Source organism: Microcebus murinus, chromosome 11 (assembly GCF_040939455.1).
Source record: "Microcebus murinus isolate Inina chromosome 11, M.murinus_Inina_mat1.0, whole genome shotgun sequence".
Lineage (NCBI taxonomy): Eukaryota > Metazoa > Chordata > Mammalia > Primates > Cheirogaleidae > Microcebus > Microcebus murinus.
Genome location: NC_134114.1, coordinates 64,516,802 through 64,542,913, shown reverse-complemented (window position 1 = coordinate 64,542,913; position 26,112 = coordinate 64,516,802). Strand labels below are relative to the sequence as shown.

General features: G+C 35.5%; 1 long non-coding RNA gene and 1 pseudogene across 1 annotated transcript in view; one reads left to right on the top strand and one right to left on the bottom strand.

Annotated features, from left to right (window-relative positions):
• LOC105880432 (uncharacterized) overlaps positions 1 to 26,112 on the bottom strand; it is a 105,614-nt gene that overhangs the window by 2,879 nt on the left and 76,623 nt on the right. The window contains exon 4 of the long non-coding RNA XR_012921706.1: positions 23,066 to 23,167. This is a non-coding gene — a long non-coding RNA (uncharacterized LOC105880432). The remainder of the gene's footprint in view (positions 1 to 23,065; positions 23,168 to 26,112) is intronic.
• LOC105880431 (large ribosomal subunit protein uL4 pseudogene) lies at positions 17,076 to 18,321 on the top strand (annotated as a pseudogene).

Genomic DNA, 26,112 nt, shown 5'->3' with positions numbered 1-26,112 from the left:
AAGGATTCCAAAAATATTTAGTCTTTGAAGCATAATTATTACAATATATGTATGAGGCTACATTTTTAGGAAAGTATTCTCACAAGAAAAGTTAAGAATATTCTGTATGAAGCACACAAACAAACAAAATTCAATTTATATTAGATTCTTGCAGAAGTGATTTTAGGGGGAAAATGCCAAATGAGCTAATATTGCTTACATGTGGTAGGTGCCCCTCTTCTAAATCCACATAGGATTGATCTACCCACTGAAATTAGCAAAGCACCTTGCATACCTGACATGTATTTTCTTCTCTCAGTGGAAAAGCTATAACTAGAAGCAAACCTCTCATTTGAAGGGACTTCTATCTGCTCCTAGGTGAGTTATCTAAGTGGAACAGTTGGTGCCTCATGAGCTCTGACATTACTGCATTGACGCATCCAAGACATTCCTTCTTTTCTTCGGTGATGAATGGCATGGTTAACATGATGTCAAAGCCTTCTAATCTTTCTCTGAAATGCTTAACTCACCAATAGAGGACCTCTGCTACCTCCTGGTTGATTTTGATCTCATTTTTAACTATGTGGACCTGTGGGCATCCTGCTCTGATCTCTACTAGCTAAACTTTTTAGGCTTAAGAGTATATTACCTGGGTGTCAAAGAGACTACTAACTGTCCACTATTCTCCCTTCCCCTTGGGCAAAGAGAAATATATATTTCCTATATCATGCAGATAGGTTAGCCAATGGAACATGAATGGAAGGAACATGTGCCACTCCCAGGTCTCGCCCATGCTTCATCATGTGCCTTCTCCTTCTGCCATCTTAATGCAGATAATGAGGAGGCACCAGATGGTAGAACTAGAAGTTGAAGGAGCCTAGGGCCCTGAATGGCTGCACGTAGAGGTGCTGGCCCTGCCAACCTGAGCAGCTGCCCTGGACTGTTTTATATAAATTATATATATATAACATATATATTATGTATCTATATATTTGTTACTGCAGCCTAATCTATACTAACTACTACATTGGCTTTTCATCTGAAACAAGGGACCTAATTTCTGATCCTTGAGAGTATATGTGTGGCTATGCACCTTAGAATCTTAAATAAATCCCTACTTCCCAAAATTACATTTCTTCTGGTGCAAAATTACCACTTTCCTCCTATCCCTATCCTAGCAATGATCCACCAGCCTCACTCTCATTCCTCCTGTTGCAGGTCATAGACTTCCTTCAGGCTTTCAGGCTGTGAAAATGAATGGGTGTTGTGATGATCTCACATGCTTCAAAACCCAGTGTAAAATTTGGTTTTAAAGTTAGGTTTACTTGGGGTTTTTTTGGTAAAATTTCTTTTTCTTTGCCTTAGTTTCACCTGAAATTGTGCATTCTTAATCAAAATCATTCAATTCCAAGGTGTGTGGTAGGCAGTGGTGTAGTGGGCTATGAGAGTTGATTCTTAAATTTTCAGGAACTTTGCAAACTGGTTGTTAAGCATAGCCATATGAAAAGTTAAATTATACAGAATTATAATTAAAAATTATGTTAAAAACAAGGGCAATAAATACTAAAAAATCAAATCACTTCCTAATTATTTTACTACATTTTATTATTTTGTCTTAAAGTTATTTACATTTTTGTATCTTTATGTTGGCAATACTATATAAAGATGTGCTACTGTGCATCTCTTCTCAACTCCATGTTTAATAATGTTATGTTGGTAGTTTGCTATTGGCTTTGGTGGGAGTATTTCATACCATGCAAATCAGTGAACTCCACAAATGACATAATTATTTTCTTTTTTTAAAGAACCTGTTTTTAAACATCTACTAGAATACCACAATCAACAATAAAAAATGTTGTACTCCAGAAATGGGGAAACCCTTCTTAAGCTGGAGCTTCCTACTTGAACTATGTAAGATAGAAATGCTCACTTGTTTAGTTTTAGTATATATAGCTCTTTCAGCTGGTAAATTATTTCAAAATGAAAGATATATTACTTGGAAGTAATTTTTTAAATAAACAAACAAAAAACAATTCAGCACATTGCTGTCCAAGACATAAAAGTAGGCTATAATCTCAAGAAGGTATAGCAGAAATATATATAAAAGACATGTGTAAATTAATGCATTAAATATTATCAGAAGAAAGAGTTCATTAGCATAGGGGGTTGGTAGGAGCAGTCCCCGTAGACAGCAAAGGAGAAAAGATAAAGAAGATTGTGGCCATAGATTTTCCCTGGCCAGTGTGGTGTCTTTATAAGGTGGAAAGGAGATCCTGAGGTCAGAGATAACAGGCAACAAGAAAACAAACAGTATAATTAAATAGTTCTGCCTTAGAAAAGGACAGAAATTTGTAAATGGAGAGACAGCAAAAAAGAAAGGAGGAAAGAAAGAGAAAATGGCCAATGAATAGGGCAGAGTGGAATATAAAAATTCAGTTTGAGGTAACCTGTCCTGTTCACTCCTCAGGTTCCCCATACCTTTGGCAAAAGGACACGTGAGTGGGGTCTTGTTCTTGTCTTATTTTTTTTTTTTCCAGATTCTGTGTGTGTATGTGTGTGTATGCATGTGTGTATTTTATTTTGATATAGTTTTAGATTTATAAAAGTGTTGTAAAGATAGAGTTCCTCTATACTCCACACTCAGTTTTTCCTATTACTAACATCTTACATTCATATGGTACATTTCATTCAATCAATGAACAAAGATTAATAAAATATTAACTAGGCTGGGCATGATGGCTGTGCCTGTAATCCCAGTGCTTTGGGAAGCTGAGCTGGGAGGATCGTTTAAGGATAGGAGTTTGAGACCAGCCTGGACAACATAGCAAGACTCCATCTCTACAAAAAATAAAAGAAAAATAGCTAAATGTGGTGGTGTGCCCTGTAATCCCAGCTACTTGAAAGACTGAGGAAAGAGAATAGATTGAATCCAAGAGCTCCAGGATATAGTGTGCTATAATCCTGTCACTATACTCTAGCCTGGATGACCCTGTTTCCAAAACAAACAAACAATATTATTAACCAAAGTCTCTATTCAGGTTTCTGAAGTTTTTACCTAATGTCTTTTTTCTATTCCATAATCTCATCCAAAACACCACATTACATTTACTTAGCATGTCTCTTTAGGCTCCTCTTGGCTGTGACAGTTTTTTAGATTGGTGTTTGATGACGCCTGAGTTTTCTGGAGTGCTGATCAGGTATTTCGTAGAATGTCCTTCAATTAGAATTTGAGATTTTTTTCATGATTAGACTGGGATTATGGTGTGTGGGGGAGACCACAGGGGTAAAATGCTATTCTCATCATATTTTATTAAGGGCATGTACTATCAGTATGACTTATCCTTGTTGATGTTAACCTTGATCATGTTGCTGAGGTGATCTTTGTCAGTTTTCTCCACTGTTAAGGTTACTCTTTTTTGCTTTTTCCACATCAAGTTCTTTGTAAAGCAGTCACTATGCATAGCTCACACCTAAGGAAGGAGTGATGAATTGTAATTCCACCTCTCTGAGGGAAGAATATCTATAATACATAAATTCTTTTGAATTCTTCTGCAGAAGAGATGTATCTATTTCCTCACATATATCTATTTAATCATTTTTATATCAGTATGGACTCATGGCTATTTATTTTATACTTTGGGTTACAATTCAATATCATTATATTTATTTTGTTGTTCAAATTTTTCTATTTGGTCAGTGGGAACTTTTTCAGTTAGCTCCTGTATTCTTTTGACATATACCTATTGTGGTGTTTTGTTTTGTTTTGTTTTGTTTTGTTTTGTTTTGTTTTAGCACTTCCTTACTTTCTGGCACTATAAGATACTCCAAACTCTCTGTGTGTATTTTCTTCCCCAGTCCTAGAATAAGCTGTTTCTCCAAAAAGCCCTGGTTCCTTTCATAGGAGAATAGTATTAGAAACCAAGGTGTGGAAACTAGATGTGCCTGTCACTATTGGGATGCCATTGCTTCTAGGCTCTGTCAGCTGACAAAATGGAAGCTGAAACAAAGAAATATATGTGTGTATATTAACTCAGGTATATATATATACACACACTCAAATATATACATATATGTATATCTCTCTATGTATATATTTGCATCTATATTAAGCTAATATGATTTCATACTGAAGTCTCCAACTCTAACCCATTACCATACGTATCATTCAAGCCTTTTAACCTTGCTGATCTGTAATCTCCCACTCCAATAGTAAGAAACCTGGCTCCCACGATTCATTATTGTTCTAGCCCTTTTTGTGCTGCTGTAACAGAATACCACTGACTGAGTCATTTATAAACAAAAGAGGTTTATTTGTTTCACAGTTCTGGAGGCTGTGAAGTCCAAGGTTTAGAGGCTGCATCTGGTGAGGGCCTTCTTGCTGTGTCACAATATGGTGGAAGGCATCATGTGTCCAGAGAGCACATGCCAGAGAAGGCAAGAAGAGGCTGAACTCAACATTTTTCAGAAACCCCCTCCCATGGTAACTAACCCACTCACACGATAACAGTAGTTATTCATTTATGAGAGCAGAGCCCAATAAACTCTTAAAGGTCCTACCTCTCAACACTGATACATTGCGGATTGAGTTTCCAACACATGAACTTTGGGGGACACATTCAAACCATTGCAATCATCCATTTACTTAATTGCTCAATTCCAGTATACCTGTATACTGGTTTAGAATGTCTTCTTTCACTTAGCAATATATAGTTAAGATTTTTCATTGTCTTTGCATGGCTTGATGGTTCATTCCTTCTTATTGCTACATAGTATTTCATTGCATGAATGTACAACAGTTTGTTTATTCATTTATCTTTTGAAGGGCATCTTTATTGCTTCCAATTTTTCACAATTATGAATAATTTCAAATTAGGAATAATTGCGAAATACAGGTTTTTATGTGGACATAAGTTTTCAAATCAGTTATGTTTAACTTTATAAGAAACTATCAAACTGTTTCTAATTGAATTAAACTCTTTGTGGTTGAAAACAGCAATAAAATGGCTGTACTATTTTGCATTCCATCAGCAATAAATAAAAGTTCCTGTTATTCCACCTCCTTGCCAACAATTGGTATTGACAAGTTTTGGATTTTGACCATTTTAATACGTGTATAGTGGTATCTCATTGCTATTTTAATTTGTATTTCTCTAATGACAAATGATGTTGAGTATCTTTTTATATGCTTATTTGCCATCTTTATATCTTCTTTGGCTACATTTTTTTTAACACAATCTTTCTTTAAAAAGGGTGAAATATGGTTGACTGGATTTCATATTTTTCATATTAATTAATTAAATTGTTTATTGAGACAGGGTCTCACTCTATTGACCCGGGTAGTATGCAGTGGCATCATCATAGCTCACTGCAACCTCAAATGCCTAGGCTCAAGTGATCCTCCTACCTCAGCCTGTTGAGTATCTGGGACCACAGGCACTCACCACCATGCCCAACTATTAATAATTTTTCTATTTTTTGTAGAGATGAGGTCTCACTGTGTTGTTCATGCTGGTCTCAAAGTCCTGGGTTCAAGCAATTCTCCTGCCTCAGCCTTCCATAGTGCTAGGATTATAGGCGTGAGTTACCATGCCTGGCCTGGATTTCACATTTTTAAATTACGGACATATATTGGACCTATTTTATCCTGATTGGTATTTTCATAATGCTCCAAATCTCTGTCTCACCTTTAGACAAAGTATCTTGGATTACTTCTAAGGAACTAATTTCTTTAACTATAAATTTTTATTAGTGTAACTCTCAAAGGGTGATCTTATTTCCAAATTCTTAATGTGAGAAAGAAAGAGGCAGTTTCATTGTTGCTACATACAGTCTTATACCAGGTATTTTTTTCTCTTTCTTTAAAAATATTATTTTATTCTATTGAACTATAGCCATACTTCAAATATTTTGAACTGCTTGACCTATTTCATAGGCTTCCTTTTATTATCTCAATATTTTCTTTTAAGCTTTTGTTTAATGTAGTGGTTCCCAAACTTTGGTGTGTATCAGAATCTCAGAGAACCAAAAAAGAACACTGCCCCAGGCTCATTAAATTAGGATAGGGCCTGGGCCTTTATATTTTTATCCAATCCCAAGGTATTTTTGATACCAAGCAAAGTTTGAGAACTTCTGGTTTGGTGTTTGGAGAAAAGGCAAAAGTGAGGCAGTCCTCTCCAGCTGTGGGCCAATCTAACCTTGAGTAGAAAATATAATCAGCCTGTCCAGACCCTAACAATAGCTGCAGAGGCCAGTGTTGCTATCTTGCTAAGCTCTCAACCTAATACTTTACTGGGGTTTGTGTGCAAGACTTTTGTCTAGAGTTGAAATTGAACATCAGTAAACTATTTTTACAGTACATGATACTATAAAAAACTGGCTTATTCTGCAGAGTCCACCAAAGAAACATTTTTAAGCCATCTGGACATATCACACCGGGTTAAATTGAAACTGTTAAAAGATGTGCCCCCAGAATTTGCACTTTAAGAAGTACACTGTAACAAGCAGGATAGACAATCCATACATCTTTTCATATTACTGGTTCCCTATCTTCTATACAATAAAAATTAAATGGCTTTTTTTTTTTACAACAAAACATTAACCTAAATTGAGAAGACCAGATTCAACAATGCAGCATTTTTTATAACCAAAAAGCAACTATTTCTCAGATATTTTTTCTTTAAAAACTCAGGTCTTCATGTGCTTTGTGTCCTAAGTGATGGCTAATATTCAATATAACTTAAGAGGGCACAGTTCCATTCCAAAGAAAAACTTCATCTCATCAAAACATTATTTGCATATTCATAAGATTCCACCTTCAGGCAGAGACATGAGCTCTTTTTCTTGCAAACTATTACATCAATAGAAATATACAAATAAGCATCAAGAAAAATGCGAATAAGGATATTAAATGAAAAAATGTTCACTCACCAGTGCACAGTTTAATATCAGGTGGAGAGTACGCTTGCTTGATTATAAGTAAATTTTAAAGGTAAATAATTGTGCTCATTGTTCATATAAATATTTAATCACCATTATTACTAATAATTGCTAATACTGATGAGTGTGCTTCTGAGTAATTGTTTGAATTTGCTAGAAAAATATACTAATATGACGTTTTTGGAAAATATATTTAAATTTTACCTGAGGGGCTATTTTTTTAATCAAAATAACACACCAAGGCATGGTTGAAAGCACTTTGCTTTTTCAAAGGTCTCTCTAAACTCAATTGTAATCCAGAAATGAATATTTTCCCATGAAAATACAAAATATCAAATGCTTGAAAATCCTTTGCCAGAAATGAGATTATGCTATTCATTTTACCAGTAACTAATGGTCACTCTTATGAAATATTATATTTCCTTATATTTTTGCTGTGAGGATAATTTTATAATCACTACCAGGCAAACATAAATGTTTTCATCCTTTTAAGAAATTTAAATTCCTCCTCTTAATCTCATTTTTAGCATATTTGGATGTATCTAAACTTTGTCTCCAGTCAGTCCACATCAGATCATTTCAGGTTTTTTTCCAAATTAAAAGGAATCTTATTTCTTTCATTTAATACTAATCCTAAGAAGCAAGAAATACATGAAAAACACCAAAGTCTTTAATGGCTTTGATTTGCTAATCACTGAAACATACTTCTATTTGACCCCCACTGAAGCACTAATTATTACAATGTGGTATAAACAAAGCATTTTGAATATCTTTAGGACACAAATCCTATTAGTGAGGGTGAGCCTTCCTAAATCACTTTTTGTGTATAATATTAATACTTATAATTATTAATTTACTTATTAGGAACAAAGGATGTCCCCTGTAGTTGAACAAAAATGTTGACTTCCCCAAATATAATCATGCTATTCCGTTTCAACAATTCCAAAAAGTCACTTTGAGGTGAGGTTGCCACAATTTCCATGAATTAAGGCTTCCTGAAGTTGTAACTGGTTTAAGAAACCAAAGGCAGCCTGCTCAGTTTGCAAAAATGCTTACTTGTGAGGTCCAGGTCATTATTTACTGGTGTCCAGAGTTGCAGCTTCTTTAACCTTACACTTTAACCTCAGAGGCCCTCCAGAGAAACAAGTTTCAGGGTCAGCAAAGTCCTTTCATTGTATTTTTGTCAAAATCGAGTGTCAGTAGGTGGGATTGCCATGCCCCAGCCTTGGAATACCTTAGGGAGTGGGCCGAGAGCACTTCTGCACAGCTTTTGAAGGTGGTTGCCAACAGGTTGTTAACTCACTTCTCAGCCTCAGAGCACATCTATTGACTTTGTTCTTTAAACTGGTTCCTTGTGAAGCAGTGGAGTGGTTTTAAATTGCATTTCTGACCCAGAAGACCCTCAGTGATCCTGTTCCTGCACCCCACAGAAGCTACTTTTCCTCATTCATGCACTGCAGGTACAAGTCTATTGTTCACATCTATTTAGACGTATTGAAAGGGACTTTACATTTTCTTCAGTACACATCTAGAACACTTCTCTCCATTTTACATTCTCATATTCATGCTAAGACTTTGATACACACAGGCCACAAGTGAGAAAATAGACTACATTTAACTTAATTAAATTCTTATTGTCAGTCATGAATATCAATTTTTAAAGATTTGAATGTACCTGAACTGTAAATATTTTTTTAAATAAAATCGCCAACTCAAATGATAGACGAAGAAGAAAATATCCAAACCTCTCATATGTATTTCAAAAGGAATGAAATGTTCTAATGAGAGTTATTGTCAAAACTGTATTAGTGTTTAGTAGTTAAACCAAGTCATAACACACTGCAGGTCTTTCCTGTACGTCCCACATTTCTCAGCAAGAATCCACTTTTTGCTCAACAACTTTATTCTTAATTCACAAAAGAAAAATAGTTTCACCATTGATAAGTAAATTAAAAGTTAGCTTTACAGGAGCAGCAACCATTTCATAAATGAAGTGGAGAGAGTAATTTTCATACTTCGGTGTCAAAAGAGAAGTCTCAAGTCTGCCATTTGCTTGCCTAAGATGCATAAAGTTATTTTATGAATATTCTTATATGAGACTTTATTGCAATTCGAAAAACTTAGTTCATTACCCCCCAAATTTGAAAAACAACAACTTGTTTGGACCTAAGTATCACATTAAAGTGTTTTTGGTATTTTGCTGCCAGAAAAAGAATGATTAGTTGAAAAAAGAAGACGATTTCTGAAACAAATTAAGTGTGTGTGTATGCGTGTGTGTGTGTGTGTGTTTGTATGAATGCACATATATAGTTATCTGTTACATTTAAGGAAAATTCTGCTGACATTGATTACTATCCTCACACACAGATGTGGCAGAAAAAACTATGTCATAACCAATAACATATGTGGAAGCATAGAGAAGTGAAGTTTGGTTTGTGGCTACAGCTCTTTTGTAGATACTGTTACTGTTTGTGTCTTCACCTCTTAGATTCTGTCTAGACACTAAGGTCAGAGGGGACCGACCACCAACACCAACAACCATGTACCATCTCCAGGGTGGCCAGACCAGCAGAGACCCAGTTATATTCTTCATTTCAATTAATCTTCTGTATAAACAAACTGAGATGATTAATTCGGTCAAAAGTTTTGGTCTAAACTGCTCTTAGAATGTTCTCTGACCTAATATATAAAGATATGAGGAAGCTATTTATAATTTGTAAATTAAAGGACTAAGATGACTACATAAGTTAGTTTTGCCAAGAAAAAAAAAAAAAAGAATTTCAGAGAGTTAGTAACCGAAAATATATACCTAGTCTCCCTGGGAGACAAAAGAGCAAGGAAGAAAGTGTAGCATTTGATTCGCCTAATCTAACTTTGTTAGCCATTACCTGTCCCATTCAAATTTAATTAAAGCAAATAGGCAAGCCAATGAAAAGTCTTTATGCTGTCAGCAAAGAAAGCAGAGCTAAACCAAAAAATAATGAGACATTCGAAAAGTTCTTGGGAACACATCTTCTACTTAGGACACTTTAATAATATACTGTGCTTAATTTCTGAAGGTGTCTAATTCCACAAGGGAAATTAAAAATATTAGTCTATTTTACACAAATTAACCCTTTAATCTTTTATAATTTTATTATTTAATTAATGTTTTTTTAAAAAAATAATGTAATAAGCACCCGCAAAAGCACCACTCAAGACAAAATCTAGGACCATGGAGAAAATTTGTGACTAACCTTTGGTTCTCTACCATATGAGAAAGTCATCATTCTAACTTGACATACCCACCATTCAGCATCCTATTTCATAATTCTCATGCTTTTCTTTTTATGTAGTCTTAGTGCATTTATAAATAGTAGTTAAAGAAGTTAAACAATGTTTTTATCTTGTTTTTAACTTTACAAAAAGAGTTTCAAGCTACATGCACTCCCCTCTGTTTTTCATACCAAATTGTGTTAGTAATGTGCTCTCTTCTTTTATGCCTATTTGTGAGGTTAAGTGGGGTAAGGAGTGTTCAAAATATTCTTGCATCTTGGAACTTTGGCTGTATGCCCACTGTTCCTTCAGGCACAATGATCTTTCTCAGCATGGTCAACAATCTGGGTAAGCACAACATTATGATACCACACTCAGACAGAAATAAAAGCAGTTAAGGAAGAAATTTGCACATGGGTTGCAGCTTGCCTAGTCTGCCACTGGTTTACAGAATCTTGATCATAACGGTGATCTAGATGTCCATTCATAAAGAGTATCACAAAATTATGCAGTTATCTTTAATGTAATTATCGCATCATTTAGGACACTTTATATTGTAAACACTGAAAATCCAATTGAAACTAGCTTAAACAGTAAAGAATGGGCTTCAGGATTGGTTTGATTCAATGACTTAAAGATAGTAAAACAAAATTAACTTATTTTGTTTTGTTTTGTTGTATTGGTCTCTCTCCTGTCTTCCATATCATCATCATCATCCTAAAGTTGGTTTCTCTTGTCTTGGCAAAATGACTACAGAAAGAGAGGGCTGGCTTATGGAGCTACCACAGAAAAGTGAGGAACCTTCTTTTCAAGAAGCCCCTAGAAAAGTTAATCTCATGTCACTTTGATTTGGATTAGTGAAAAATCCTTGTAATACTTTACTTCTTACAATATTCTCTTCAAAATTGTTGTTATTAATTACTTATTAGCCCCAAATAACTCCTCTTTTGACTTACATAAGACTAGAACTTGTTTTCTCTAAAAAGTACTCAGTGATGTATCAATATTTGTTCATCAGCTGTAATAAATGTACCAATGAAAGATATTAATAATAGGAAAACAGAGTGGGGGCGGGAGGAGCATGAGAGAAGGAGTACAATTCCTGCATAATCTTTCTGTAAATCTTAAATTGCTCTAAAGAATGAAGTCTATGTTTTAAAAAGTATACTCAAAATCCTCTGGCCAGAATTGTGTTTTCTACTATCTTTTTCGGCATGAACTTCTAAATTTATTCCTAATTGATTTCTTTACCCCTCCCTAAATGGACACATGGAAACTCTTCCTATGTAGCAGTATTAAATATCCTCCCAAGATAAGCCAATATGGGGTAAAAATGGGTTAACTCTTTCATTCCCACCATCAATAATATCCAAGTTTATTCTTCAATGAAACTGGACAAATATACAATTTAATAATGGATAGATTTGAGTTATATCTCTTCTGACATCCTTTAAATATAATGATTGGTCAAAAATTAAAGACTTTTGTAAAGGATGAAGTAAAAATATGTATCACAAAATGTTTGTAAATAATTCTTCAATTATCATTTTCCCTTTGTCTTGGCTTTGCATACTCAAAAGAATGTGGCATTTATATTTATTTTTAGTTGTAGTACATTTTGATTAAGTAGAAGAATATCAATATCCTGGGGTATAAATAGCTCTAGCTGAGAGCAAACAAAGGCTTCTGGGTGCTATGTAGTGCAGAGCCAACACAGTTATCATAAATTTCACTTCTAACAAAAGACATGAGGGTTAACAAAATTGTTTAATTTGCTTAGGCAGGATGAACCTTGTGCCTCTGCAAATTATTTCATGAGCTTTATGTTGAATAATGCTCTAGAGAGATACTTTTTTCTCCATTTATACTCGAGTAGGAGTTAGCGTCTAGTTTATTTCAAGTACATAATATATGTGAAAAAGTGCTTGCAAATTAGAGGAATTATTGTAACACAAGTCTGCCTTAAGACATACAGGCTCTCAAGTTAAACAGGAATTACATTCTTTAGCTAACAGATTTATGGAATGTAATGAAATTTTGCTACTGGGTAGTAAGAATAGACTGTGTAGTCTATTTCAATGGAGAATCGGAAAAAGTAAGTAGGAGACAGTGTTGAGAAAGAACAATAGAGTAGGAGTTAGAAGCCCTGTATGACCTTGAGCCATTTGACTTCTCTGAACTTTAGTTTCTCTATCTGTAAAGTAGTAATTCTATGCCTTATTATTATTAGGATTAAGTTATATAACAGATAATGTATTTTATGCCTTTCAGAGAGCTAACTATATTAATTTAATATGTTATTTTACAAGAGGTAAGGGGGATATCCTACAAAGTCACATGAAATAGGGTAAAAGGAATATTCTACAATATATAGGGTAAGCTGTGTTAATGAAGAAAGTCTTTGCTAAAAGTCTTTATAAACCTAGGTAAGTGTTCTGGGAACTGTCTTAGGGAAAGTGTGTAAAGCAGAGCTTCTCAACCACTGTACATATAAGAATCACCTGAATCTGGTAAAAATACCAATGCCAGGATCCCATCCAGCATGTGTATTTAAAATAACAAATGAAGTGCACAAGTGATTGTGAGGGATGCATTCATTTTAAAAATTACTGATCTAGAGTAGGCATAAGTAAATTTTTTCTGTAAGAGGTAGCTAGTAAATATTTTTGCTTTTGCAGGCGAAATGTCATGTCTGAGTTATCTTCTTTGTTGTTTTCTAAAAGCCCTTTAAAAATGCAGAAAACATCCTTAGCTCCCCAACCACACACAAAAAAGCCAGGGTGAGTGTGACTCTAGGTAATGTAAGAGCTCACATAATAGTTTATAAATTAGCACATGATACATATACAATATATTGTAACTATCTATATGGATGCTTATCTCTTTCATTACTGTGAAATCTTTGACTATAAAGTCCTATTCATTTTTTGTATTCCTAAAACTTATCTCATTTTCTGGCACATGACAGTTACTCAATAACTATTGGATAGATGTATGGAAAAGAGAAAGTCTATTAAGAGATATAAATCTTAGAGGTTATAACATTTGCAAAATCTATCTGACGGTAAGAGACACAACAGGTTCCCAGTTAATTTCACCAATGCAAACAGTATAAAACAAAAGAAAACGATAACAAACCCTACTGGGTTAATATTAGTATTTTTTGACATTAATTATGTAAGACAAATATTGACCAAAATCCATTTTACTTGTTGTTTGGAGGAAACATGGTCTTGATTTTGTGTTACTTTTAAGAAGATGGAGGCTCAATTTCAGGTGCAATATTTGGGGAAATTTCTCCAGAGACAGTATTTGAGGATGAGAATGGATGTATACCTTTGGGAAAGCTATAAGTTCATCTCTAGAGGAGAAATTTGTTGGAGAGAAATTTGATCTCTAAACTGAGTTATGTACTTAAAGCTCTGGATTAGTACTGGATATACTTAGTTGAGTCTATAAATGTGGGTAGTTATAAGATGTATTGTTTAATTCAAAGCTATCGATACTGACAATATGAACATGGTGGTGCAGTATGACATCACAGTGGGTTCATAGTCATCTAATTGGCTTAAAATATGTCTGCTTTATGTAGTTCTACCTCTTGGCCTCCTGGATATAATCTGATATCTCAGATCAAGCTGAGTGCCCATCCTTTTGATCTGATTATTGCTTTGACTGCTTTCTCAGCTGAGGTGCATTTTCTTTCTTAGTAAAACTCCTTAGTAGTTTTATAGCTCACATTGTCCAGATTTCTCTTTACAACAGCTTTACTCCATCTCATAGGACAACATTCAGCTGAGTATTTGACTACCACTCCTTGATTCCAGTGAACAATTCTTTCTGAATTGCTGCATTACCCTTCTAACAGTAGCCTTCTACCTACTTCTAGGATCAACCGCACTAATTCCTAATGTTTCTTAAATTTGCCCCATTTATCCTACCTCATGGCTATTCCCCTGCTTAAATGCCCCCTGATTTGCTTCATAGCATCATTTTATTAATAGATATTGATGATGTGCAATTTTCCCTGAGACCTGTGCTATTGGAAAATAGCTACAGTTGATAATTACTGCACCCCCAACCCCCAGGCATCCTTTTGTGCTGCAGGAAAAGACTTACTGCAAAGAACCACTCTTTCTTTTTCAACTTAGATAAGACTCACTTATCTAAACAAGGAGATAGTCCTTGTTTACCTATGACAAGGCCAGACACAGACCCTCCAATTTCCATTCTTTGTCTCCTAATGATTAGCTACACTGTTTGTCCCCACTGACCAATATGGACAAAATACTGAACTTGACCAAACTTTAGTCAGGATTCTCTCCCTCCCCTAAACTTTGCCCCACCTTTGAGTATTGGAACACAGAACTGTCCCTCATTAACACCCTCTCCAGACAATCAGCAGATCACAAGGAAAAACATTCCCTGATCAAATGTCCAATCATGCCGCCTGCTTATCCTATTCCGCCATATCTGATTCTTTCTAGTCATTTTCTCCCTCCCTATAAAAAGAACATTTTTTTCTACATGACCTTTCAGATGTTTGCAGATCTTATAGTCGAAGCACTCTCCCGATTGCAATACTCCCCTTCCCCGTATTGCAATAACCCTTTTGAATAAAATCTCTCCTTACCTAAGCACAGATTTGTTTTTCTTTCACAATATCATTACTCTAGCAAGCTTGCCTACCCCCCAAGATTGGGTTAGATACTCCCCTGAGAGATTCCAAAATGTCGTGTAGTTACCCTAAGCAGAGGACTAATCACACTGGGGAACAGGGCTGTGCTCTTGCCTCAAGCCCTCAATCGAATGTGAGTTTCTGAGAGCAGAGGCTGGGCTCCTCTTTATCTTGTATCCCTGGCCCCTTGAGGAGTTCTAGGACAGTTGAGAGGTGCATTAGGGTTTAACTCCTAAATTATTTAATTAAACTAACAGCCAGCCTTTATCCCTATGAAGATGGACAATGGTCTGAGAACTGTTTGTGACTTCCATGGGTGAACGAACGAGGGGCAGGCATGGGAGGTCTCATGGAGATTATTTCTCTCTTTCTGCATAGGCATGACATTTGGGCCCAGAAGGAGCGATTTTGATTAGACAAAGATCTGGCTGCAAGCACTGCTACCCTTCACTGTCCCTTATAAAACTATGTGGGAAAGCAATTTTGATTATTGTTGTAGAGGCAATCAGTTCTAGAAAAATATCTCAGAAGAAAATGGGGTTTTTTATTCCTTCTGGCTCAAAATAGTGGCTTATACACTTCTGGAGACTGAAGGAATACCAGCTTCAATTTATCAAATACATAAAATGTTAACTGTGTCATTTTATTGAAACTTTATGACATACATCACCAAGATATGATTTATACCACATCAGAAATGCTGCTTCCACCTTCCCCTCGCCAGCCAAGGGATCCAGCCTGGCCTCAAGGACTCCAGCTGAAAAGCTTCAAGGTAGTTAATGCAGGAGGCTGGTTCCCATATTCAGAAACAGTCTCTGACCTGAGACATAGGTCTTTAGAATGTCAAATTGTGTTTTTGTTCTTTCTTTCAGGTGTGCTCTGTTCCTATTATTCAGATTCTTTGCTTAAGTTCCTGACCCATTATTAATCTGCTTATATAGTCAGATCTTTAAATTTCTGATACTCAAACGCTTTGCTTAAGAACTGTCTCTGTCCAACCTACTTCAGTGCTTTGCAGCATCTTAGTCTATCTCAGTTCTCGCTGTCTGAGCCCTTAGACACCACCCATCAATGTCTAATCCATGTGCCTTCAATCCATAGCTACTCCTGAACCTGAGGATGGTTTTGACACAGTTCACCCTGACATATCTCAGGCTGTCTGCTTCTCCCAAGGTACATGCCCCATTGTGTTCACTGTGGCTCTTTGTTGGCTAGTTGTCTTGCACTTTTGCATGCTGCTGTCCACAGTTCTAGGAATATACCATATGGTTCAGAAATAAAACATCTAGAAAATGCCAACATATTTTCATTAATTCTAAATTTAATGAAAGTAATACATGTGCATAATTTTAAAAGTCAACAGAAGGAGGCAGCATATTACAGAGACTAAAAGCTCTGGCCCTAGCATCAAATTGATCCAATTTTAAAACCCTGTGGTGACAAATGGGTATGTCTCAACTTTCATGAATTTAAAAAAAAAAAAATTAAGTCAATGAAGAGTGCAGTCCAGAAAAGGTGGAGGTGGGAGGAAGGAGAATAACTTTAGAGAAACCAGCCAAACACTACCACAGCCAGATGACCAAGTCCAATAGCAGCAGTGATAAGCCCTTTTACACTATGTACCCTAGATATGATGTGATGAAAATGGCACTTTACCTCTGAGCTCTTCCTCCCAAAAACCTATAACCCCACTATAAGCATGAGGAAAACATAAGACAAATTTCAATAGAGAAGCATCTTCCAAAATACTTCACCAGTATTTCTCACAACTGTCAAGATTATTAAAAACAAAAACGAAGCCTAAGCAACTATCCCAGCCATGAGGAGCCTGAGGAGACAAGACGACAAAATACAATGTGGTGTCCTGGAACAGAAAAGGAACATTAGGTGCAAACTAAAACAATTTGAATACAGCGTGGGCTTTGGTTAATAATAATAAACCAATGTTTGGTCATTGATTGTAAGGAATGTACCATACTAAAGTAAGATGTCAATAGTAGGGAAACTGGTATGGACTGTACGGAAACTGTATTAACTTCTCAAGCTTTCTGTAAATCTAAACTATTCTAAAAAATAAAGTCTATTTTTGGAAAAAGGAAAATGAAATAAATAAATTAGATAACTAAAAAAAAAAAAAGTCAATGTAACTACAATGCTTAAAATGAAAAGCAGCAGCTTTTCCTGGAGGAGCTGGCAGGTGGAAGGAGCGTGGCCTCCTCCTCTCCCTGCCATGGTTTGTGCACGTCCACTGATATTGGCGTACTCTGAAAAGAAGGAATCATCTGGCAGAAATGTCACTTTGCCTGCTGTCTTCAAGCCTCCCATTCAACCAGATATTGTGAACTTTGTCCACACCAACTTGCATCTAAAGAACAGCCCTATGCTGTCAGAGAATTAGCAGGTCATCAGACCAGTGCTGAGTCTTGGAGTACTGGCAGAGCTGTGGCTATAATTCCCAGAGTTCAAGGTGGTGGGACTCACCGTTCTGGTCAGGGTGCTTTTGGAAATACGTGTCATGGAGGCTGCATGTTTGCACCAACCAAAACCTGGCATCGCTGGCACCGTAGAGTAGACACAACCCAAAAGTGATATGCCATCTGTTCTGTCCTGCTGCCTCAGTCTTACCGGCACTGGTCTTGTCTAAAGGTCATCATATTGAAGTTTCTGAACTTCCTTTGGTGGTCGCAGATAAAGTTGAAGGCTACAAGAACACCAAGGAGGCTGCTTTATTTGTTAAGAAACTGAAGACCTGGAATGATATCAAAAGAATCTATGCCTCTCAGCGAATAAAGGCTGGCAAGGGCAAAGTGAGAAACCATCATCATATCCAGTGTAGAGGATCCTGTATTATCTATTGTGAGGACAATGGTATCATCAAGGCTTTTGGAAATATCCCTGGAATTACTTTTCTTAATGTAAGCAAGCTGAACATTTTGAAACTTGCTCCTGGGGGGGCATGTAGGATGTTTCTGCATTTGGACTGAAAGTGCTTTCCAGAAGTTAGAGGAATTGTACGGCACTTGGTGTAAAGCTGCTTCACTCAAAAGTAACTACACCTTCCCATGCACAAGATGATCAACACAGGCCTGAGCAGAATCTTGAAAAGCCCAGGGATCCAAAGAGCTCTTTGAGCACCGCACAAGAAGATTCATCGCAGAGTCCTGAAGAAGAGTCCACTGGAAAACCAGAGAATCATACTGATGCTGAACCCATATGCAAAGACCGTGTGCCACAGTACCATTTTTCGCCAAGCCAGGAATCACAAACTCTGGGTGGATAAGACAGCTGCAGCAATATAAGCCAAATCAGTTGAGAAGGGGGTTGCAGGCAAGAAGACTGTAGTAGTGAAGAAAGGGGAAAAGCCTGTTGGTGTTAAGAAGCAAAAAAAAAAGGCTGCCTCTACCAAGAAACTAGCAGCTGAAAAGAAGCCAGCGGAAATCACAATGGCAGAAAAAAAGAAGCCTGCTGCATAAACTCTTAAATTTGTTTATTCCATAAAGGTCAAATCCTTTTCAACAACTTATTCTGAATAAAGACATGATCAAAGAGACAAAAAAAAAAAAAAGTAAAAGAAAAAGCAGCCTTTCCTGTCATTACTGCAAGTCTTTTGTCCTAGTGGCAACTGTTTGCAATTCATTGAATTATTTCTCATGGCTTTACTATATTTCTAAATATGTGCTTTTGTGGCATTTTTTTCGTTTATCCATTTTGGACAGTGCCCACTGACTTCCAGCGATGGTAGATGAGGATTTACCTCTCTTTCACCGTACTCCTTCTACTCATCTCCCATTATATATGTCACAACTTTTGGCTAATCTACATTCAGTGTTCAATTTACTATAATTATGTAATTTTGTTCACTGTTGAGCTAAATTGTGTTCTGATTAGTTTTCCTTTATGAGCACTGTTGCTTTTACTAAAATTAATAACTGCTTTTTAAAATTTCCTTGGCTCTCTATGTACATATTGCTAATTCTTCCAAAATACCCTAAAAGCTACATGGTTAAACCTTTTTAATATTATTTTCCAGAATGACAGACATCAAAAAATCTATCCGTTTCATTTTGTTCTGGTGCCTCTCTCATGCAAACCTTTATTTCTTTTCTTAATTTTTAAATTTAAATGTTTGTGTTTTTTTTTAAGAGACAGAGTCTCACCCTGTTATCCTGGCTGAGGTGCAGTGGCATGATGATAGCTCACTGCAGCCTCAAACTCCTGGGCTCAGGGGATCCTTCTGCCTGAGCCTCCCCAGTAGCTGGGACTACAGGCATGCACCTCCATGCTGGATAGTAAATGTGCATTTTTTATCCCTCTACTTTAGACCATGCCTTAGGTATCATTCCAAAACTTCTCTTTATCACACTTCTGATGAGTCCTGTGTTTTTTGGATCAAATATCTTCTTTCTTGATATACTTTCTTATTTAGATAGAAGAACACTCTCCAGTATCTTTTTTTCTCCTTCTCATCTTTTTTTAAAATTTATTTTTATCAAAATTATGCATGTACTCAGTTTGAAAAAAATAGTTTTATAGGTATTTTAGGAAAAATCACAGTCTCCTTCCTTGGAATCTCTAGAAAACTGGGTTCAAAGCAAAAGCTTCTGTTATATATATATATATATATATATATATATATATATACACTTTGTGGTGCAAAGTATGTATATATATACTTTGTGGTGCAATCCAGGAACACAGTAGTGAGGGAAAAATAAAGTCAGAAAGGAAAAGAGGGGGGAACAAATAACAGAGTATGCAGTAGGTAGCTGGTGTCAGCTTTGTGGTAAGTGTAGCAGATTGCTTGGTCTTGTGGGATGTGTTTATGGAGATCATTTTAAAAAGAGAAAATATATGTAACAGTTTATGTGTCCCCTTGGTCAAAGTTTACTCCACTGAATATCAGTTCCCCAGCATTTCCAGATTCTGCTGTCTAGCCTGTCTAGGCAGCTAGTGGGGAATCCTAAGCACAGGAATGCAGTGTGACATCTGAGGTTTAAGCCACAGTGCACGCAGACAGTGAGTGAGTCTATGCAAATGGCAATGTCTCTCTGTCCATGGATAAACTGTCCACGTGAGCCCTGCCAGACAGTAAGCTTCTAAGGATACATGGGCACTGAATGGACCCAGTAGCTTCTTCTTGCACTTTGTTGGCAACAGAGATGAGCAGAGGAGAAGGAATGAGAGGCTCTTTCCCTAAGATATGAGTCAGAGAATTTTGGGTTGCTCCTGTGAGTAATATAAGAAACCAGCCCTTGTTGGTATCACTGGCTCGGGAAGCTGCTATGTTAAACAATTTCTTCTGATTATTTTTGACAAACACTCTGGGGATAGGGCTTTTTTCACTGAGCAAGCTCTGAATCAGGACAAATAATGACAAGCTTTGCAAATAAACTTTTTCCTGGAATTTCCAGACATCTCGAATAGTGACAATTCTCTGGGGATGAATTTTTTAATAGTCATTATTTTTTAGAGCGAACCGTTTTAGGTTCACAGAAAACTTTAGTGGAAGGTATAGAGATTTTCCATATACCCCCTGTTCCACGCACATGTATAGCCTCCCTCATTATCAACAGCTCCCACCAGAGTGGCACATTACTTACAATTGATGGGCCTATATTGACATATCATTATTTGAGTGATGCCAGTAGGGGCAAACAGAGGATGGTCAAAAGACTTAACAGGAATATATAGAGTATGAGATGTCCATATAGGGGGATGTTAAAAATCCAGCATATTCATGGGAATCTGGAAGGCCATGAGCATAGGCAAAATAATGTATTTGTCCAGGAAAAAACCCTGAGAACACTTTTATCTTTCAACTCTGGCTGACCCTGAGGCCTTGTACAATCAGGAAATAAAGACTAAAGTGGGGTTGCCAACTGCCAGAGCCCCAGTATACACAAAGAGACCCTATGGGGCAAAGGGTTGAAGATTTATTAGTTCAAGACATTTCAGGACATCTATGTCCAATTATTATCTGACTACAAAGCTAACCAAGGAAAAATATCAGTGGCTAAACACAACAGGGCATGCAGACTCTACAGAATTAGTACAGAAAAATCACTACTGAGCAAAACAGCTAGTAAGAAACAACAACAAAAAACTCTGGGGTGAGGTAATTCTGATTTCCAGAATTACCACAATATCCTTTAAAATGTCCACCTTTCAATTAAAATTATGGGATAGGGGGTAAAAAAAACTAAGGAAGTATGGCCTATACAGAGAGGGAGGGATAAAGCAGTTCATAGAAATTGTCCTTAAGGAAGCCCAAATATTGGGCTAATAGACAAAGACTTTAAATCAACTTTTATAAATATGTTCAGAGAACTAAAGGAAACTGTCTCCAAAGCATTAAACGAAAGTCTGAAAATGATGTTTCACCAAACAGAAAATATCAATGAAGAGATAGAAAGTATTAAATAATTCGAACGGAAATTTTGTAGTTGATAAGGACAATACCTAGAATGAAAAATTTATTAGAGAGGGGCCAGGTACAGTGGCTCATGCCAGTAATCCAAGAAGATTTGAGTTTGCAAAAGAGAGAATCAATGAACTTGAAGATAAATCAATATGGATTATGCATTCTGAGGAACAGTAAGGAAAAAGAAAGGAAGAAAAATGAATAGAGCCTAAGAGATCTGTGAGACACCAAGCATCTAACATCTGCATAATGTAAGTCCCAGAAGGAGAGGTGGGAGATAAAGATACACAGAAAATATTTGGAGAAGTACTGACCAAAAACATTCCTAATTTGATGAAAAACATAAATCCATACATCCAAGTGCTCAACAAACTCCAAGTGGGATAAATTCAAATCATTACACACATATATCATAGACACATTGTCAAAAGCCAAAGATAAAAAGAGAATCTTGAAACCAACAAAAGAAAAATGACTCATCACTTCAAGGAACTATCATTGAAGAACTCTATATTCAGCAAAACTATCCTTCAAAATGAAGGGGAAATTAAGACCACCTCAGAATAAACAAAAACTGAAAGAATTTGTGACTAGAAGACATGTACTACGAGAAATAATAAAGGGAATACTTCAGGCTGAAATGAAAGGACACTAGACAGTAACTTGAGTCTACACAAAGAAATATAGAACATTTATAAAGGTAACTATATAAGTAAATGTGAAAGACAGTATGCATTTATTTTTGTTTGTACCTCTTATCTGACTTAAAAAACAACTGTATAAAGCAACAATTATAAAACTTTTGATGGGCTTATAATAAACAAAGATATAGTTTATATGATAATAATATCACTAAGGAGGGGAAAGAAAAGAGCCAGTTTGAAGCAAAGTTTTGGTATTAATCCAAACTATATTGTTTAAGCTAGGCATGGTGGCTTGCAGTAATCCCAGCTACTTGGTAGGCTGAGGTGGGAGGGTCGCTTGAGCCCCAGGAGTCAAGGTCAGCCAAAGCAACATAGCAAGACCCCACCTCATATAAAAAGAAGAAGAAAAAAACATCCAAAGAAACTAGACTCTTTAAGATTTTAATTGTAATTGTGAAGGCAACCACTAAGAAAATAACTAAAAAACTAGCAAAAGAAACAAACAAGTGAAGTAAAATGGTGTACTAGAAAATATCTATTGACACACAAAAAAGGCAATAATGGAGGAACAGAGGAACAGATAAAGACATAAAAAAATATTCAAATGGCAGTCATAGATTCTACTTTCTCAGTAAATGCATTAAATATAAATGGATTAAACACTCTAATCAAAAGGCAGAGATTGACAGATGGATTAAAAAACATAACCCAAATATGTGCTATGTATGAGAGATATACTTTACGAAGACAGAAATATATTGAAAGTAAAAGGATGGAAAAAATATACACTTTGGAAATGGTTACCAAAACAGAGATGGCGTACTTATACCAATATAATTTAAACACTATTCTCAGCTGGACTGGAAAGGACATAATTTTTCATTACAGCTTAACTTCTATTTGTCTTGAACTTAATAATTATCTTTTCTTATTTGCTTAGTTTTACATGTATTTATCTGATTCCATGCAAACTCCTCACAATTGTCTACATCTTCTTTCAAAATGTTCAAATACATCAGAATTTCCATCAATTTTATCTTCTTAATAGAGTTTCTCACAGCACCTTCTGCCATGCTCCAAGATGTATGGGTTACTTTCTATGCCTGCATCTTTCATTCTAGGATCTCTCTTCATTAACATCATAATTATTACCTTCGCCTCTTTCTTAGGTTAAACATACTGCTTCTGTTTTGCCATATCTTCTATTTCTTGTTTGCTCCCTCATTTTGGTAGAACTCAGCCTCCAGGAGCTTTCTAAGAGAAGGGAACAAGGAAAATACATTTTTCATGCCTGAACTGTATTTATTCTACCCTGAAACTTGATTAAGATTCGGCTTGGTATACAATGTTACGTTAGAAGTCATTCCTTCAGAATTTTAAAGGTGTGCTTCCAATGACCTTAAAATTTGTCTATTCCAGTGAGAAGTATGCAACACTTTTGATTTTTAATTCTTTTTATGTGACCTATTTTTTCTCTCTAGAACACCATTCCCAGTGTACTAAAATTTACAATACTATGTCTGGGTATGAGTTTATTTCATCTGTTTTCTGTGGGTTCTTTTTTCTTACTTCCTTGTGAATATTTAAAGATTTAGATTACATATAAATTTTGATGAGCGGAGCAGGCACACAGGAATAAAATACAATTAGTAAAAGCCAATAGCTCCTAATCTCTGATTTAGAGACACCATAATATAGGTGAGGCCTGGCTAACTCAAGCAAGAGGAGTAAGAGGTTTTTAAAGCAAGTGAATGGATTGGTTGTTTTAACATCTATTCATTCCCAAGTGGGGTCACTAGGGCAGAAAAACAGACTGGCATAATGAAGATTTTGTGTATAAGGTTGGTAGTTGTGGGTCATTTTGAGGAAAGGTTTCTTCCTATTAAAATATAATATATATTGTAGCCTTAATGAGATGTCCTAATGTAAGACAGTCTTCTTTTTCTTTTTAGCTCTGTCCATCCCTTTTGATGAGAGATAGTGTTTAGTCTCAGAATGCCTTTTATTTTTATGATGCCTACAAACTTCTGCCATTTTCACCTCAAATATATATAAACATGTATTTTTGTAAGGTATAAGGTTTTGTAAAATTTCATTAACTCTAAATAGAATTGGAATCAAATTTAAGAAAATGTGCTCTATTATCAAAATTCTATTGCCCACTTCTTTTCTTTTTTCTTCTGAAGCTAAAATCAAAGCATCCATCCTAAGGCATGCTATCATGGGTGCATAAAAACTAGTTTTTTAGATGATATACTGTAAAAGTAGAAAAGGAGATTATACGGGATGGGAAGAGGATAGGCTTAACTAGAGAATGTGGCAAATATTTTGATTGGATATTATTTTATTCATAGTATCTTATCTCTATTTAAATCCTATGACATAAAGATAAATAAATTCTATGTGGTCTGTAAAATATTAAACGTCAGCTTTTCCAAAGTACATTTTTCTCTTTTTCTAGTCTGTGAAGATTGACAAAGGAAATTTAACAAAGAAGTTTTATTCTTTCTTTCTTTTCTCATCTAGGGAGATGAACCTGGTAAACACACTGATACTTAACTATTCTATTCCCAAGTTACTTTAATTATTAGGATAAAAAATTTTCATTCCTAGAGGCAGTCATACTTCAACAGTTTCTTGGACTTTACCAGAGGGAAAACACTTCTAAAGATATGGTTCATTAGGTCTGTGCTCTCCACCACTGAATTTAGACACTTATCTAGAAACTAGATAAATGACACAAAGCAAAACATAAAACTTAGAGAAATTTAACATGTCTGTGATTAACTTTTATTATCTTGATGTTATTAGTAAAAACAATGACTAATAAATGCTGAGTCTCATAAACTTGAGTCTCATAAACTCAAATAAATTTGAGTCTCATAAACTCAAATTTTAGAATTATATACTATTTAAGAATAATTTTAATTGCAAGATTTAAGATGATCATGTTTTTAGATCCTCTGAAGATACTCTTGAACTCTCTCTTGTTCCATCACTTAAAAACTGTTAATTTGGTAATTGCATAATGAGGTTACTTAGTCAAAATAGGAAGGATAAGAAAAAGATTAAAAAAAATAAAGTGTTAAGTGCCACAGAAATTTGAAGAGAAGGAGGCAGAAACTATCAAAGATTTGGGAACTGCATTTTAACACTGACCAAGTAAAGGAACAGATATGAGACTGGAAGTCCAACTGGAAAATATTTATTTACCTGAATCACTACTGGGAACAATGTATCATTTTGAATTGGGGCATTGCTCATCTCTTAATGTTCCTCCATAGCTTTACCATTTATTATATTTTCACATCTAAAAAATATTTTTTTAAAAAGTCAAGTTGCCTTGATCTTTTGGATTTAGCATGTAAATCCTGAATTCCCACCAAAGGGTAAACATTATTCTGAGTACGATAGTGCCACAGATTGAAGATTTTAATTCTATCTGAAACTGTAGAGCTCTGGCACTTTTCTTCCCACTCCCCCAATGACAGTATGCTGTAGTTAGCAATAACTGGCTGAGTGATGAATCAGACAGAACCTAAATTAACTCTGTGAGCCTTTTTAATGTTGACTTCTGACTCACAAAAGTACACTATCATATGAGGGGATTATACCACCAGGCCTCAAATAACCACATGAATAACTCCTATTATGGAGATTGTATTAAAGTGTGTAAGTGGTTTGAATGGACACATGCTCTTGAAGCCCCGACCTTGTGAGCCTACGTTAGTTAAAAAATAAGTCTCCAAGGTGCTGCCAGGAGTGATCCTTCAAACTATTTCAAAGCACACAATTCTTCCAGTTATTTATTCACCACGGAATTTGTTCTCATTGTAACAAAAGCCAAAGTCATCCATGAAATGCCTTCCCTTCACAAGTATATAGCAAAGATAACAGAATAAGAGAGTGGTCAAACTTATCCTGTTCTCGTATTGTCATTTTCAAAACTTTTTATTATGAAAGTCTTTAAATCTACAGAAAAATTTTTAAAAATTATATTTGTTTTAAAAAGGTTTTATAACTGCACTTTTATATCCTTTTAATTTATAATTATTTATGACATTTCAGATATTTGAATACTTGAGTCTTTGTTTTTGTTTAAGCTTTGATTATTGATTTTATATTTTATTTCTTCATAGTGAAAGAATGAGGTTTGTATAATTTTTTTAAATTATCAGGGTTTTCTTTGTGGTCTAATT